This window comes from Lates calcarifer, linkage group LG21, assembly GCF_001640805.2.
Source record: "Lates calcarifer isolate ASB-BC8 linkage group LG21, TLL_Latcal_v3, whole genome shotgun sequence".
Lineage (NCBI taxonomy): Eukaryota > Metazoa > Chordata > Actinopteri > Centropomidae > Lates > Lates calcarifer.
The window spans coordinates 1748140-1762006 of NC_066853.1; the positions used below are offsets into that span (position 1 = coordinate 1748140).

Sequence of the window (13867 nt, forward strand, 5' to 3'; positions counted from 1 at the left end):
ACTGTGCATATCTAACATATACATGTGCAACTTGCAGTTAACCTTTAGTATTTATATGATTTGATTGTTTAGTCAATGAAAAGTTGAAAATAGTGAAATATGCCCATCACAACTTCTGAGAGCCAAAAGTGATGACGTCTTGTTTTCAGGGAGGCCTGATGGCCTGGGGGCTTTAAACCTGGATCTGCATCGGAGTTTGAGTTTGGTCAGGTATATTTGTTGTTGATATTGTTGTTTGTTCCCCTGTCACACTCTCTCCTCATTATCTGTCATCTCTCAAATGTGGAATGTCAAAAATGCCCAATAAGACTTTAAATTGTCTGAGTGACAGTCCCAAAGTCAAATATATTTAACTCACAGCTGTGAGAGAGCAGGCATGAGGAAGGCTGGTTTCATATACAGTATGTGTGCAGACTGTGGGGCTGCTCTCGCTCAGTGTATAATGTGAGTGTGTGTGAGTGTGTGTGTCACAGCGGTGTCAGAGTATTACAGCCTATCAGAGCTAAATGTGAAACATGGCTGTGTAAATGGGCTGAGAGATAGAAATGATGAGAGCAGCTATCAGCAGGCAGAGAGACCACAATTACCACCCAGCTCCAATCTCACCCTCCGCTGAATGTCTGATTCACTGAGGGACTGACTGTTTCACCGGCTGAAGGTGCCCTGTGGAGACGTGCATCTGAATGCAGATCTCCTGAGCCTGTCATGTAAAAATACTGTAAAAATAATTAGCCACTGTGCCAATTAGAGTCTATGTGACAGTTTTAGTCCTGTGTTAGAACAAATCATTAGCTAAAGGATAAATTATTACAGTTCCTTGGTAGTCCTCGCTGTTTTCCTTCCTCTCCTGCGCTGCATACTATACCAGTGTTGGGGATTAGTTCCTGAATCAAACTGGATCCAGAGATAACTCTAAACCAATGAGAATATGGCTACAGATATGCTAATGAACATGCTAATAAACCACTCAGATTATAACCTCCCTGAAGCAAACATCCAGTGTTACTGCCACCGCTGTTTTGGCTTTATCTTGCACATACATGTTTCATGTTTGAAGAAAAACTCTGGTATTACCAGCGTTATCATTTAAGGTGTCAGAGAAACAAAGTGATATGGAGACAAATGAATCAAAATCAATATACAAATCCAGGGTGATGGATACAGTACCATGAACATAAAGTATCACAGGATATGAACAAAGCAATCAGACAATGTTTGAGTCACCAGCAGAGCCTAATATCTGCTCTCACAAATCCAGTTATCAAAAGATAGTTATCCGCAGATTTTCCGGCTACGAGCTCCTTCATAGCTGCCAATCATTATTTTAACGAGATAAAATCTCAATGAAAAACATTCATTGCAGCTGCAAAAGTAACATGTTTCACCAGGATAAAGGGCATAGATCAGAAGCAGACAGCTACAAAGAGGCAGCACACAAAGCTCAAACATATCAAACAATAAAAGCAGCGGACTCACTCATGTAATTACATCCGACATTTAAAAATGTTAAGTAGTCTGGTGTGAGTTTGTGAAAGATGTGGATAACTGACATTAATGCTTTCATGTCTAAAGATGAACAAACTTTTAGGATGAATAAATAAAAGAATTTGACTGAAAGAGTGCTCCATTAATGTTTAATATGGTCAGTGTGACTCAATTGTTACATGTGAACTGTATTAGGAGCTGATGTGCAGATATTTTAGAAAGGTTCAGGACACAGCAGCACATTAGTGGTTCAGACACTCTTACAGTCGCCTCATGTTTCCCCAACGGCAAAAAAGATCCCTGTCAAAGACGATGAAAACAACCTTACATCACATCCTAAAAACAATCCATTATCATAATTATCTTATGATATATATCTAAACCAAGAGGGCAGAGGTTTCTTTGTCCTTGTTTCAGTGTTGTTACCAGTTCCACTATATCATACAATATATATTTTAACACTCTGCTACAGTGTTTTGTGTGTTTATGACTGAAGATATTCGTGCAGTGTCCACAGGAACTGTGATGAATTCTGTCGGGAATCAAACAATTCCACTGCAATTAACATGCAGCTGCAGATTTCATCCATTATTGATGACAAAGAGCAGCCTGCTGCCTCCGGCTTCCCACAAACCACTGCATCTGATATAAGAAATAACTGTGAACGTGAAGTGATTCGACTGATCTGTGGAAGGGGGATTTTACTTGTACAGTAAATTAAGGACTTTTGAATTGTCTCTTCCTGAGGCTGCAACCACTCATTATCCTTTAATCATATTAATTTCTTTTCTTTATTTGTCATTTGGTCTAAAAAATATGAGAAAATTCACAGTTTCAGCTTTTGGTTTTGATTAAACATCTGTGATCTGTGAAGCTGTGTGTGTGTGTGTGTGTGTGTGTGTGTCCAAACAACAGCAACTGTTGTTGCATTGCCTCCACCCTACAGGAATGATGACTACATTTTAGAGCTGCAACTAACAACTATTTTAATTATCACTCACTGTGTCATTTGTTTTAGACAATGATTTATTGTTTAGACTGTTGCAAAAAAATACCCATTACAGATTCAGGGAGTCCAACATTCAGCCTTCAAATTCTTGTTTTTGTCTCACCAGTATTCAAAGCCAATGTATTTAATTTACAGCGACAGGAAGCAGACAAGCTGTAAACTGTTAATCACTTATTAAATCAGTTAATTATTGTCCATTAATTTTCTCTGGCTCTGTTGAATTAGTTGATTAATTGAATATTTTGTTAATTAATTGAACAGCACTGCTCTACTTGTCAGGCAGCTGACAGCCGGATCTGAGAGCCTGGATTAAGCCCAGATTTAGCCAGATAACTTTTAACTGCAGTCTCAGAAATAACAGCACATCCGGATGAATATCGCTCTGACACAGCAGAGTGGTTAAACCACTAAAAAGTGGACTACATGCCTCGCTAAGGAAGGGTTTTTATCATTTTATATTAATATGAAAAATATAACGCTGACAACTGCGCTTTGGATCACAGCATCTAGTTAGACTGCTTCAACGTGTTAAACTCCCTTAACAGCGGGCATTAATAAACATCTATTCATATTCCATAAGCTGCTGCCAAATAATTTTCACAAAGCTAAAACCATTCTTTTCTGCAGAAAAAAACTGACTGGACTTGTTACAATTAGTTGAGAGATAATATTTTGAAACAGCACGGCACCCATTGTGATTCACAATCCCTCCTAATCCAAAACCTCCCCAAGGCAGCAGAGTGTGCCAGGACGGCCCCTTTATTTCTGTCCAATAATAAACGGCCCAACAGCACTGCTGTCCCAGAAGCCCCTGCGGTTGCCATGGTAGTTAATAAGGCTCGTTAAGATCAAAGGCACAAAGAAGACTGTTGACTCTCCAGGGGAGGCGAGCGGAGCCCAAAGGAATGCAATTAAGGCTGAGGCAGGGATCCTCCACATACCTGATGTTACGCTAACAAGTGTGGATGCAGCTACGGGACACACAGCAGCTTCAGGAGGAACGATCACTATCTGTGTGCGGGAATGTGTTTCAGACAGAAAGAGAATTAAACAGACTGCATCTGAATAAAGCACAGAGTGTGTCGTGTGTGTATCTGCAAAATAAGCTCCAACATGTGCTCACAGAACTACAGCAGGTGTGTGTATCCTCATTTAACTCTGTGTGTGCGTGTAAATTGAAAGCGATGGGTGGGCACAGAGGGAGATGAAATGGATAATGGGTGCTCACTGAAGGCAAAAAGCTCACCTCTAATAACACAGACTGATGGTTACAATTACTATAATCACTAATAGATTTAGCGTAACTGCCACTTTAATGTTATTTTTTATGAATTGCTGAAATAACTTTGAACCAGAGCGAGCACATTTAATTTAATTACATACAGAGTTCAATTATTGGTTTTGAGCAGTTTCTCTGAGGCAGTGAGGACGTCCATTAGAAGATATGTTTGCTAAACAGTGTCTCTGCTACTCTGAGTTCAATGTCCTGTGTCCTCTGGTCTCAGCAGCAGTAAAGGAGGAGTAACAGTAAAATCCATTTTATAGCACTTTCCAAAAACAGAGTTACATGGTATTAAAGTATAAATAGCAAAGTAAAACTTAGAACAACGGTTGTACGGGTCCCATATCAAATCTGAAGGGTCAGAAAATTACTGATTTTTATTTTTTGGCTTTTTCTCCTGTGAAATCCTGAACACTTTCACCTCTTGGTGTCTGTAAAAATCCTTCAAGTGAAACAGTGAATGATGGAAACCTCCCTCCACAAACTTTATAGAGGTCACAACCCTGCAATCCATGACTTTTTAAAACGGTATCAGTCAAGAGCTGTTCAACTTTGAGAAAAAAGACAAAGTTCTTTGAGTCATCAGTTGCCCCTGGGTATCCTTTACTTCAGAGGGTTAGTGACTTATTTATTTATGGGCTGAGAAAATAAATAAATCATCTGTTCCTTGCCAGGTGAGGCCAGAAAAAACCTAGGTTTCACCACCACCCTGATCATTGATGAGGCAGAGTATTTATTTCTGATCACACAGACACATAAGATGAATCATAATCAACACATAGTTTAGTCTTTGTAATCTCTATAATCTCATCATCTCACTGCTGCTGCTGCTTCCTGTCTGATCTGACCTGCAGTGAACAAATGTTTGATTTCCCATCATTCTTCATCTTCAGAGGTCTTGTTTCGACCACTGGTCTAAAGCTCCAACCTAAACAACTAATCAATGATCAGAAGCAGTTCGCTGACGAGCTGCACCTGCTGTCTCCGCTCGTTTTTCTAGGAGCCATCTTAGATCAGGATTGTCCTGCATTCACATCAACCTGACAGAAGCACCACACTGATGTACGGTAAATGGACGGCATTTATATGGCACTTTAACCAAAGTGCTTTCAGATAAAAATGTTGGCTCTCACTCACACACACACACACACACACACACCATCATCTGGGTCAATGACCCAGTTCAGCAGCTCCACCTGCTGAACCCCCTGCCGCCCCACGGCTACAACAAAGAACAAGCACACACACACACCACACACACACACACACACACACGGGGGCAATAATGTTGACTTATCATCTCAATGTTCAGTGAACTGCTCGGCACTGACGGTAATGGTGTGGTTTCATTTCTACCAGAGAATAATCAGGAACATCAGGACCACTGGAGACACACATTACAAGACTAAATGTAATGTTGCTATCACCTTAATGGAATAAAAGCAAAGGCCTGTCAGGTTTAATTAGTGAGTGTGAATCACTTCCACCTCATGCCACTTCTACTTCCTCTGCTAAGCATGTTTCCACTTTGCTTTTGAGCAGTAATTATTTCTTCATTCTGTGTGCTCTGTCACTGAACCAGAGCTCGCACCATCTGAAACACACACACACACACACACACACACACACACACTCCACTGAATTTAAAGTCAAAATATGAGGTCCTGTTTTCTACATGATAGTTTCTTCTTTCAAGGTTAAAGGTTAAAGAAACATCTCAGAATTGTGTTTTCTGCATTTAAGTTGGATTCACACACACACACACACACACACACACACACACACACCAAAGTAAATAGTGGTGGTTTGTTCACATGGAAAAATGGTAACAAGAATCTGCAGCTGTCATTCACTTTATTGTAATTATCACACAGGACAACAAGCAACAACAAGTTGTTGAAGTGAATGTGTTGGAGAACACAATCATATTGGTTCAGAGCTGCAAATGAAGACCTCACCTGTACCTGTAGCAACATGCCACAACCCAGGACCACGGGGATTCATGTCACAGGCCGTGAATATGCAGAACCATAACATTAACATCACTTCATGTAAAAGCTGAGAGGACATGAAAAAGGTGCTGTGATTCTGCTGAGGGAGCGATGTTAATACACACCGACTGAAAGACAGAGTGACAGAGAGAGAGAGAGAGAGGTGGTATGACAGAAGGGTGGATGGATGTTTTGTGTGTGTGTGTGTGTGTTTGAAAAGCTGGACAGGATAATTGGTGTCAGAGTCCAGCTGAAGAGGCTCTGCAGGCTGCCACACTGTCTCAGAGAACAGACGTGGGCAAAGACAATGATAAAGACCTGAAGACGGAGTTGAATAATGACACAGTCAGAGCACAGACTAATCTTTTCAACCGGGAAGTTTCTATTTTTAACTGACAAAGTTAATAAAAGAGAGCTGTGGTCAAAGTGTCCATCACCTCCACAACAGAGGGAAGGTGGAAACCTCCCTGTTCAGCAGAGATTTCACAGCAGTGGTAGCTAATGTAAAAAAAATAAATCGCCTGCAGAGAACTGTTTCCAACTCTGGAACTATCCAGGCTATCGATTGTGCCTCGTTTCCATTTTTATGCTAAGCTAAGCTAACTGGCTGCTGACTATATCTACATATGTACTATACAGAAAATGTGTGGTATCACTCCACAGTTCTAACGCTTGGAAGGAAAGCAAAGAAACATATTCCCTATCCCTGTAACAGAGGACAGAAGTGAAGCGTGAAGGTGGCTGAAAGTAAAGGAAGGGTACGAGAATGTTTCGCTGATTTTTAAACTCACAGCAAACTGTTTTATTTTCTTACAAACTTAGAAAAACTCCAGTCCAAGCTGTTGTTGGTCCACACACTTCTTAAGATGGATGCCATTTTTTACTCATGGGTGTGGGTCCTGAAACATAAGACGAAGCTTCAGGAAAAGAGTAACTTCCAACAACCCAAGATGAACACACACCATCTGCTGGTGGAGCATGTGTGGTTGAAGACAGGCTTGCGTGGTGAGCTGCACACAGGGATTGGTTTAGTTTGAACAAACTTCAAAGAGCACACAACACACTCTAAGGACTTAAAATAAATCCGCTGGAATCCATTCAAGAGAACAGTACTGGGACTGTCTTACTGGAACTCAATCAAATATCTTATGAAAAAGGGAAAATTAAAGGTTTGAAGTTTTCTTTCAAGTTGTTAGAAAAAAACCTACTCTACTGATGTGCTTCACTTTCAGAGAGTGTCTCAGGAGACACAGTGGAAAAATAAGAACCAAATATTTATATAGAAAGTTTTGAGAATTAATAATCTGGATTTTTGGAACAAGGTGGTGGTGTATTTAAAAACATCATGTTAATATTGAAGGGGGTTACAGGGCTATAAACTGGCCTATACACCTGCTTCAGGTAGGTATTAAGTCACATCTTAAATCTACACTAACTAACTTGTACAGTGCAAATCATCCCTGCTAAGTTCCAACATAACTGTGTTTGAACTTACACAGGTAGTCGACAGGCTGCAGTAGCTGAGTCCAAAATACATAATTCTAATAAGCAGGGAACTGCTTCCTATCACCTCAAAAATAAGCTGTCTGATATTGTTTTATATTATATTTATAATGCAGGACAGTCTGCTGCTGTAAGACACTGATAGAACTGGTTTGCTGTCTGATGCCATCTGTGTCTTTTCACTGGCAAGAATCTGTTTCCCACCTTGTCAGAAATAGTTGCAGAGAACAATATTACTTGTTTGGTCTTGTAGATTTCATTAGATGTTTAGTTTGATCTGTTTTTTTTTTTACTATCTAAAGCCCATTGAAACTTTACTGTCAAAGGGCTGTATGAATAAATAAACTTCTCTACGGCACCAGCAGAGACAAATGTGAGATTTACATATCGGTGCAATGAAGCATCATATAATCCATCTGTTTTCTGTTTAACTCCCTCCCTCTGGTCCCACTAAGCAACCTAACACTGAATTAATTGTTTCCCTTTCTTCACTGCTGCATCTTTAATAAAGACGTCCATGGACTAAGCTGCTCTTTCTGCAGGTTTCTGCTCATGTATCAGGGCTTGTTTTCCAATACTCTATACAGTGATCATTAACTTACCTGCAGTTTTTAATCTGGTAATATGACACTGCACAAATCAGGATGTTAGCAGACCACCTCAAAGCTGAAACTTGACCTTCATTCTGGTCTGAATTGAGATGACTGAGAAGTGGGACTGTAACTTTAACTGGTTCTGTTCTGCTACAGAAGCAGAACAGCAAACCTGAAGTCTCACTTCAGTACAACATACGATGTTCTTGCAGAGCCGTTCTGTTCTCGCCTCTATGTCTGCATAATTACACCTGCATCTTAACGGACTGTTCCCCCTCCACTGCCTCCAGCATCACTCTGTTTAGCACAGCTGAGGGAAAATACAGGTACACACTTGTGTTCAGCACACGGATACATTAGCATAAATAAAACACACTAAATGTTAAGCATATAAATATACATGAACTCACACCTACACACACACACTCTGCATGCTGTGTTAAGTGGAGTGCACATGCATAAACACACATAACAGAAACTACACACAGTCAAGCACAGGGTTGCAAAGAAGCACAGGCTCATGTAAAGTCAGAGTGTTTGGGATTTTATTAGAGCAGAGGAGAAGGTGAAGTGAAGGTGTGGCAGTAAAGGGATGATCTATCACTTCCTTCAGCCATTTTATTTACAAGCAGAGTGGTTGTGTTTTATTTTGGGCCATTTGTAGTTAGTACACAGTTAGGGTTGTCTAAGAACACAAGGGGACATTTTGAATAAGGTGGTAAATCACCAGCCATCAAACACTGGAGAGTTTTTCTAACTTGCTGGCTGTGAATCATGCAACTGATGGTTAATACCTGTCTGCTGAATGAGCAGCCACTGCAGCCTGGAGACTAAGCAGCTGGTTTCCTGCCCTAAACTTTATGTCACCGACAGTATTAAAGACTTGTAGGTCTGGAGCGTCAGCACTGGGGATTAAACAAAGCTATAATCTAACGGTCAACACATCATGTGAAACCACATTAGTTCTGGGTATCAACCAGTACTAAAAATATATCACTCACACTCTGAATTGGCCCTCCAGCAGACCAACAAGTCAGAGCTTTCACTTGATTAAATTTCCTCATGAGGATCAACAAATCTTATCTTAAAGATGGGTTGTTACATTTGTGACTTAACACCACTGTAATGAGAATTTTCTTTCTTTCTTCTTCTCTTTTAATGTGAAATAACGGTTGATGATGAAGTCGAGTGTGACTGAGCCGGCCGTCTGGACATGTTGAGTCCAGGTGTGTGTGTGAAATGTATTTGCAGAGTTAAGTCTTCTAACAGCAGGGACAGGGGCTCATTAATAATAATCACATGAATCATCGTCATAACAGCGGAGCCATATGTGCACAGATGTGTGAGTTACAGTGGAGACGTGACTGTGTGAGAATATCTTCCCAACATGGCAGTATCACACTGTGCTCATACACTGACGAGCTACTACTCCTCTGACAGATCTGAAATCCCAGCAGCCTACACAAACAGCAGATTGTTGACTTGAGAGTCATTCTCTGCCACCAGTGCACGTAGGTAAAGAAATGTAAAGCGGATACTTCAGTTTAGACAGTTTTCTTTTAGTCCTAACAGTCAGAAAGCATCACATACTGAACAACTGGGTAGACGCAGAGACAACACACTGGACATCATGCAGCAAGATTAGAGCCATGTCCCTTATCCAACCCTCCAGATCCTGTGATTTTCCTGAACCAGAACAAACACACAGCCACTGACTGCTATCAGCCTTCTGCAGTGAGTGAGTAAATAAAGGAATCTGAGGAGAAAAGGTGAAATATGGATGAAATAATAGATGAAGAGATGCGGGCAGAATAGAGAGTGTTTAACAACATTTTATCAAATCTGAACTGAGCATTAAGCCTGTGTTTTGAAACTGAACCCTTCTGAAGTCCTCATCAAATCTGTGCCGTCCATCCATGTTTTACAATGTTAAAACTCATATTTGCTGAGCGTCTGAGTAACCTGACCGCTATAATGTTACACTGCTCTTTGTTAACAACAGAAATGATATATTTCATAAGAGATTTGTTGGACTCAGCTTCATATATCTGTATTTTACTGACAAACTACATCCAAAATAAAACCAGCTGCTGGGCACATTCTGCAGCATGAACTCTGTTGTTGTGTAATTGGCAGTACCAGGTCCAAGTCAAACATTTTAAATATAATCTTAATAAAACCAGTGGTCAGTGACTGGACAGTTCATTAAATACTGCAGGTAAATCTGTATTTGGAGAGCTGTGTAACTGTAAATGGTGGAGGTGGAAATGAAGGTTGAAAACTGAACAGGAGATTTCTCTTAATATTAGAAGTTAGTTTGACCTGATTGGTCCTGATGCCAAAATCTGACCTGTAATTGGATCAAAAGCCATAATGTGTGTGTAGTTTACCACAGCGTCAATAAATATCTATTAAAGTCAGCATTTAACCTGCATCAGCTGTTTACAGGACGAGCCCTGTCTGCTCCTTATCTGTGCTCTGATGAGAGTGGATGAATGACTGCAGTTTAACTTACTGATAATAGAATGTGCTGGATCCACTGTGATCAGATAGAGAACACTGTCATTACTGCAGCCCCACTTCCAGATAATGTCCACACTAATCTGATCTGTGTGGACATCCATTATTCAGACAGATCCTGGACTGTCAGTGGTCAGCAAGGTGGATAAGTGGTAGGTGGTAAGAGGATGGGTGGCCACTACTGTATGTGTGTATGCGTCTGTCTGTTAGGGTTTTACTCACCTCAGTTCTGTGTTTTTAAATGTTTCATGTAAGTGTGTACATGTGTCCGTACTGCCTGTGTGTCGATCTCATCAGTGCCTGAAAAGCCTGATCTCTCCTGTATGATACCATGATGCATCTGTCTCTTCAATAATAAAACATGGCCCCTTCTATACATACAGCTTCCATTTATCTCATGTTCCAAGCTGTTAAATCTATCCATACATTTTGAAGTCTGTTCGTCCGGACCTTCTTCCATCCGATCTCTTATGGCCCGAGGTCGTGACCAAAGCCTACACATGTTTCAGTTCTGTATCTGACATAGACCTAAATACAATAAACTATAGATTCCACATCCTGTATCTGTGTTGATGAAGAAATGCTCTAAAAAATCTCTACACTAATCTATGGGTTTGGTTTTCTATTTCATGCAAAAAGTGATAAAGTTGATGACTTACCTTTCTGTCATCTGGTTGCCCGATCAGTCCTTCCTGACACCTGAAACAGCAACAAAATGGAAAATTAGTTAAGTATTTTATTGGTTCCTAATGAAGACAGAAATCTTTAAAAACACCTTGCAAATATAAAATGTCATTTTGAAAGTCTCAGGAACAAACATTACTGCGACAGGAGGAGGTAGTATATTTCTGGGGGGACTGTTTTCAGGGGTGGATTAATCCACATTTGGTGCTCTGGTGTGTATTTGGGGCAGCAGTACAGTGTGGTGTGTGTGAGTCAAAATAAACTGTTGTGTGTTTGTGGTGATGGAAGAACATGTCACTCAGTGCAACAGTGCAGCTCACTGATGTGTTTATTGAACAACAAGATAAAATAAGATTTATCAGGCTTTGATACAAACACAATACTTGTTAGTAGATACATTCATTCTTGATTTTCTTTTCATTTGAGCTGATAAGAAAATACAGACAATCAGACTTATCTTGTGAATTGTAATTGGGATTTGTCATTAGGTTTTTTTTACATTTTGTATCAAGCAAATTATCAATTGATCAAAACAAAGTTGAGCAGATATTTCAGTTGTGAAAATGGCCATTATTTGCAACCAAAAGAATGGGATCTTCACACTGCTGCACAACCACAACAGGTTGGACTAAAATAAATCCCAAAATGGCAGGATTGAAAGAGCATTCTGAACAAATTAGACTGCATGTCTCCTCACCATCTCTCAAACGTTTTTATTACCGCAGTTAGTGAGAGGAAGGGGGAGATGACACACAGATGAAGCCATGAGTCAGATTTGATGTTGCGAGAATATAGTTGAACCCACTGAGTCATCACGACACCAATTCTCATTTCATCTTTTAGCATTTGTTGCCAAACTGCATTCTCTTTGCAATGAAGAAACGCTGAAACGCAGCGACTCAGAGGCAAATGGATTCATTTTAAAGACGCAGATGCAGCTGACAAATGGATGTCATCACAGAGGAGAGGGAACGAACGCAGGCAAAAACAGCAGAATAAATTACCGGGACGAGTTTTGTTCCATCTACATGTCTGTATCTGATAGATGACTTCTAAACACCGGGAGAGGGATGGGAGAGAGATGAAGTGTGATTCTAGCAGACAGAGAGCAAAGACGCTGAGAGACAGCAATTCAAAAAAAATGAGCAAAAAATAGATTGATCAATCAGCCGTGAATACAGAGGCTCCTCTTCTCCTCTTTCTCCATTTTATCCTCTCTTGTATCATCTACTCCAGCTTTACCCGCTTCATCACCCTTTTCTCCTTTCCTTATTTGTCCCTACTCCTCCTCTCTCAACTTCTCTTTGCCTTCCCTTCCCTCCCGTTGCTTTCCTTAACTTATTGCGGAGGATATCTCATCCGACAGTGTAGATTATCAAAACCCTTCTCAGGCCGTCTGCCTCTGAATGAAATTGGACTACTTGAGCTTTAAAAGCCAGCCAGCTACTTTGATCTCTAGATAGAATCGCTAACATCACATAGGGCACTCGACGTATGTGTGTGTGTGTGTGTTCATGTGCTTAGGAGGTGGTTTCACAAAAAGAGAAAATCCTGACGACACAGCGGTTCTCTCTCTGAGAAGGAGCCATTTTGGGGATTTGGATTTAGAATTTGTTGGGTAGAGGTTAGGTTAAGCATTTAGTGGTAAGGTGAGTTAAAGATGGAGCTTCAGGCTCAGTAATGAAGGTTGTGCATGTGCTTTCATCACTCTCAGTCTCATGTTTGAGCATCTGACGGCTCCAGCTGTCTCTGCTTGCTGCAGGAAGTCGACCTTATTTGGAGCGGCGCCCACAGTGCTTCCCGGTGACCCGCGATAGGAGGTCCCATGTCTCACTTTGAGCTCAATCAATTACGATGGTAAACACAAGCAGCAGTTAATTTGCTAATGACCATCCTCAGTGGGTTTTTGTAATGTTATAAGTGAGCAATAACCCGACAGACAAAGGCAGAGCTGCAGCTGAAGCAGCACAGACTTTGAAACATGAAAACAAGATACAAGCTCTGGGATTCAGTTCCCATTCAGTTGTTGTCAACCTGCTAAGAACAGAATTCAATTCAGGAGTGTTAAATCTACTGTATATGATTCATGTGATTTCTGACTGTTCCATCCAGAAATGAAAAAAGATTTGACAGAGACATCATGACGTGTGCACAGAAATAAAACAGCAATAAAATAAGAGCACAAGGTCACAACAAGAAAATGTTTCTTGTCTGTACTAGAACCTCTTGTATCAGAGCAGCCCATTTAGCTCAGACAAAAGACAGAAGGAAATTTGGACATTAGACAAGGAATTACTAAGACTGGTCATCGTTATCTGATCACGGCTCCCACTGGACATTCACCCTGATACCTTTACCACAAGCTGAAGCTGAAAACCCAGAACAACACTGACTACTTATTCACATACACACTACGTATCCTGGTTTTGAGTCTTTGAGTCGCTGTTAGTCATCCTCCCTGTTTGTTTAATTCTGAGCTACCTCTGCAGATGGAGATGAACACTCTTTGGTCTGTGACTCTGCCAGATTTGTGCTCCCTGCTGGATTTAGCTTCTCCACCTAATCGCCAGTAATGGAGGACGACAACAAACAAAAACAAACTGTAAATGTTTCCATTGCATTTCCACTGTCAGCCTGAAAATCCATTATTACACCGTTTGCTATATTTTTATTTTCCTGACCAGATAACTTGACCTGGGGATGCACCTGTGCACTCATGGCAGACGCTAATCAGAAGCCTGGATTAGCCATGTCCTCCACCTAGCACATCTGGGTTTAAACCTGGATGCTAATTCAAAAC

General features: G+C 40.7%; 1 protein-coding gene across 3 annotated transcripts in view; it reads right to left on the reverse strand.

Moving 5' to 3' along the window:
- The window catches only part of si:cabz01090165.1 (uncharacterized protein LOC100333421 homolog), a 235488-nt gene that overhangs the window by 169348 nt on the left and 52273 nt on the right, over window positions 1-13867 (reverse strand). For all 3 annotated transcript variants that reach the window (XM_051065438.1, XM_018685262.2, XM_018685261.2), the window contains one exon: window positions 11043-11082. The gene's annotated coding sequence lies outside the window, so the exon portion shown is untranslated. The remainder of the gene's footprint in view (window positions 1-11042; window positions 11083-13867) is intronic.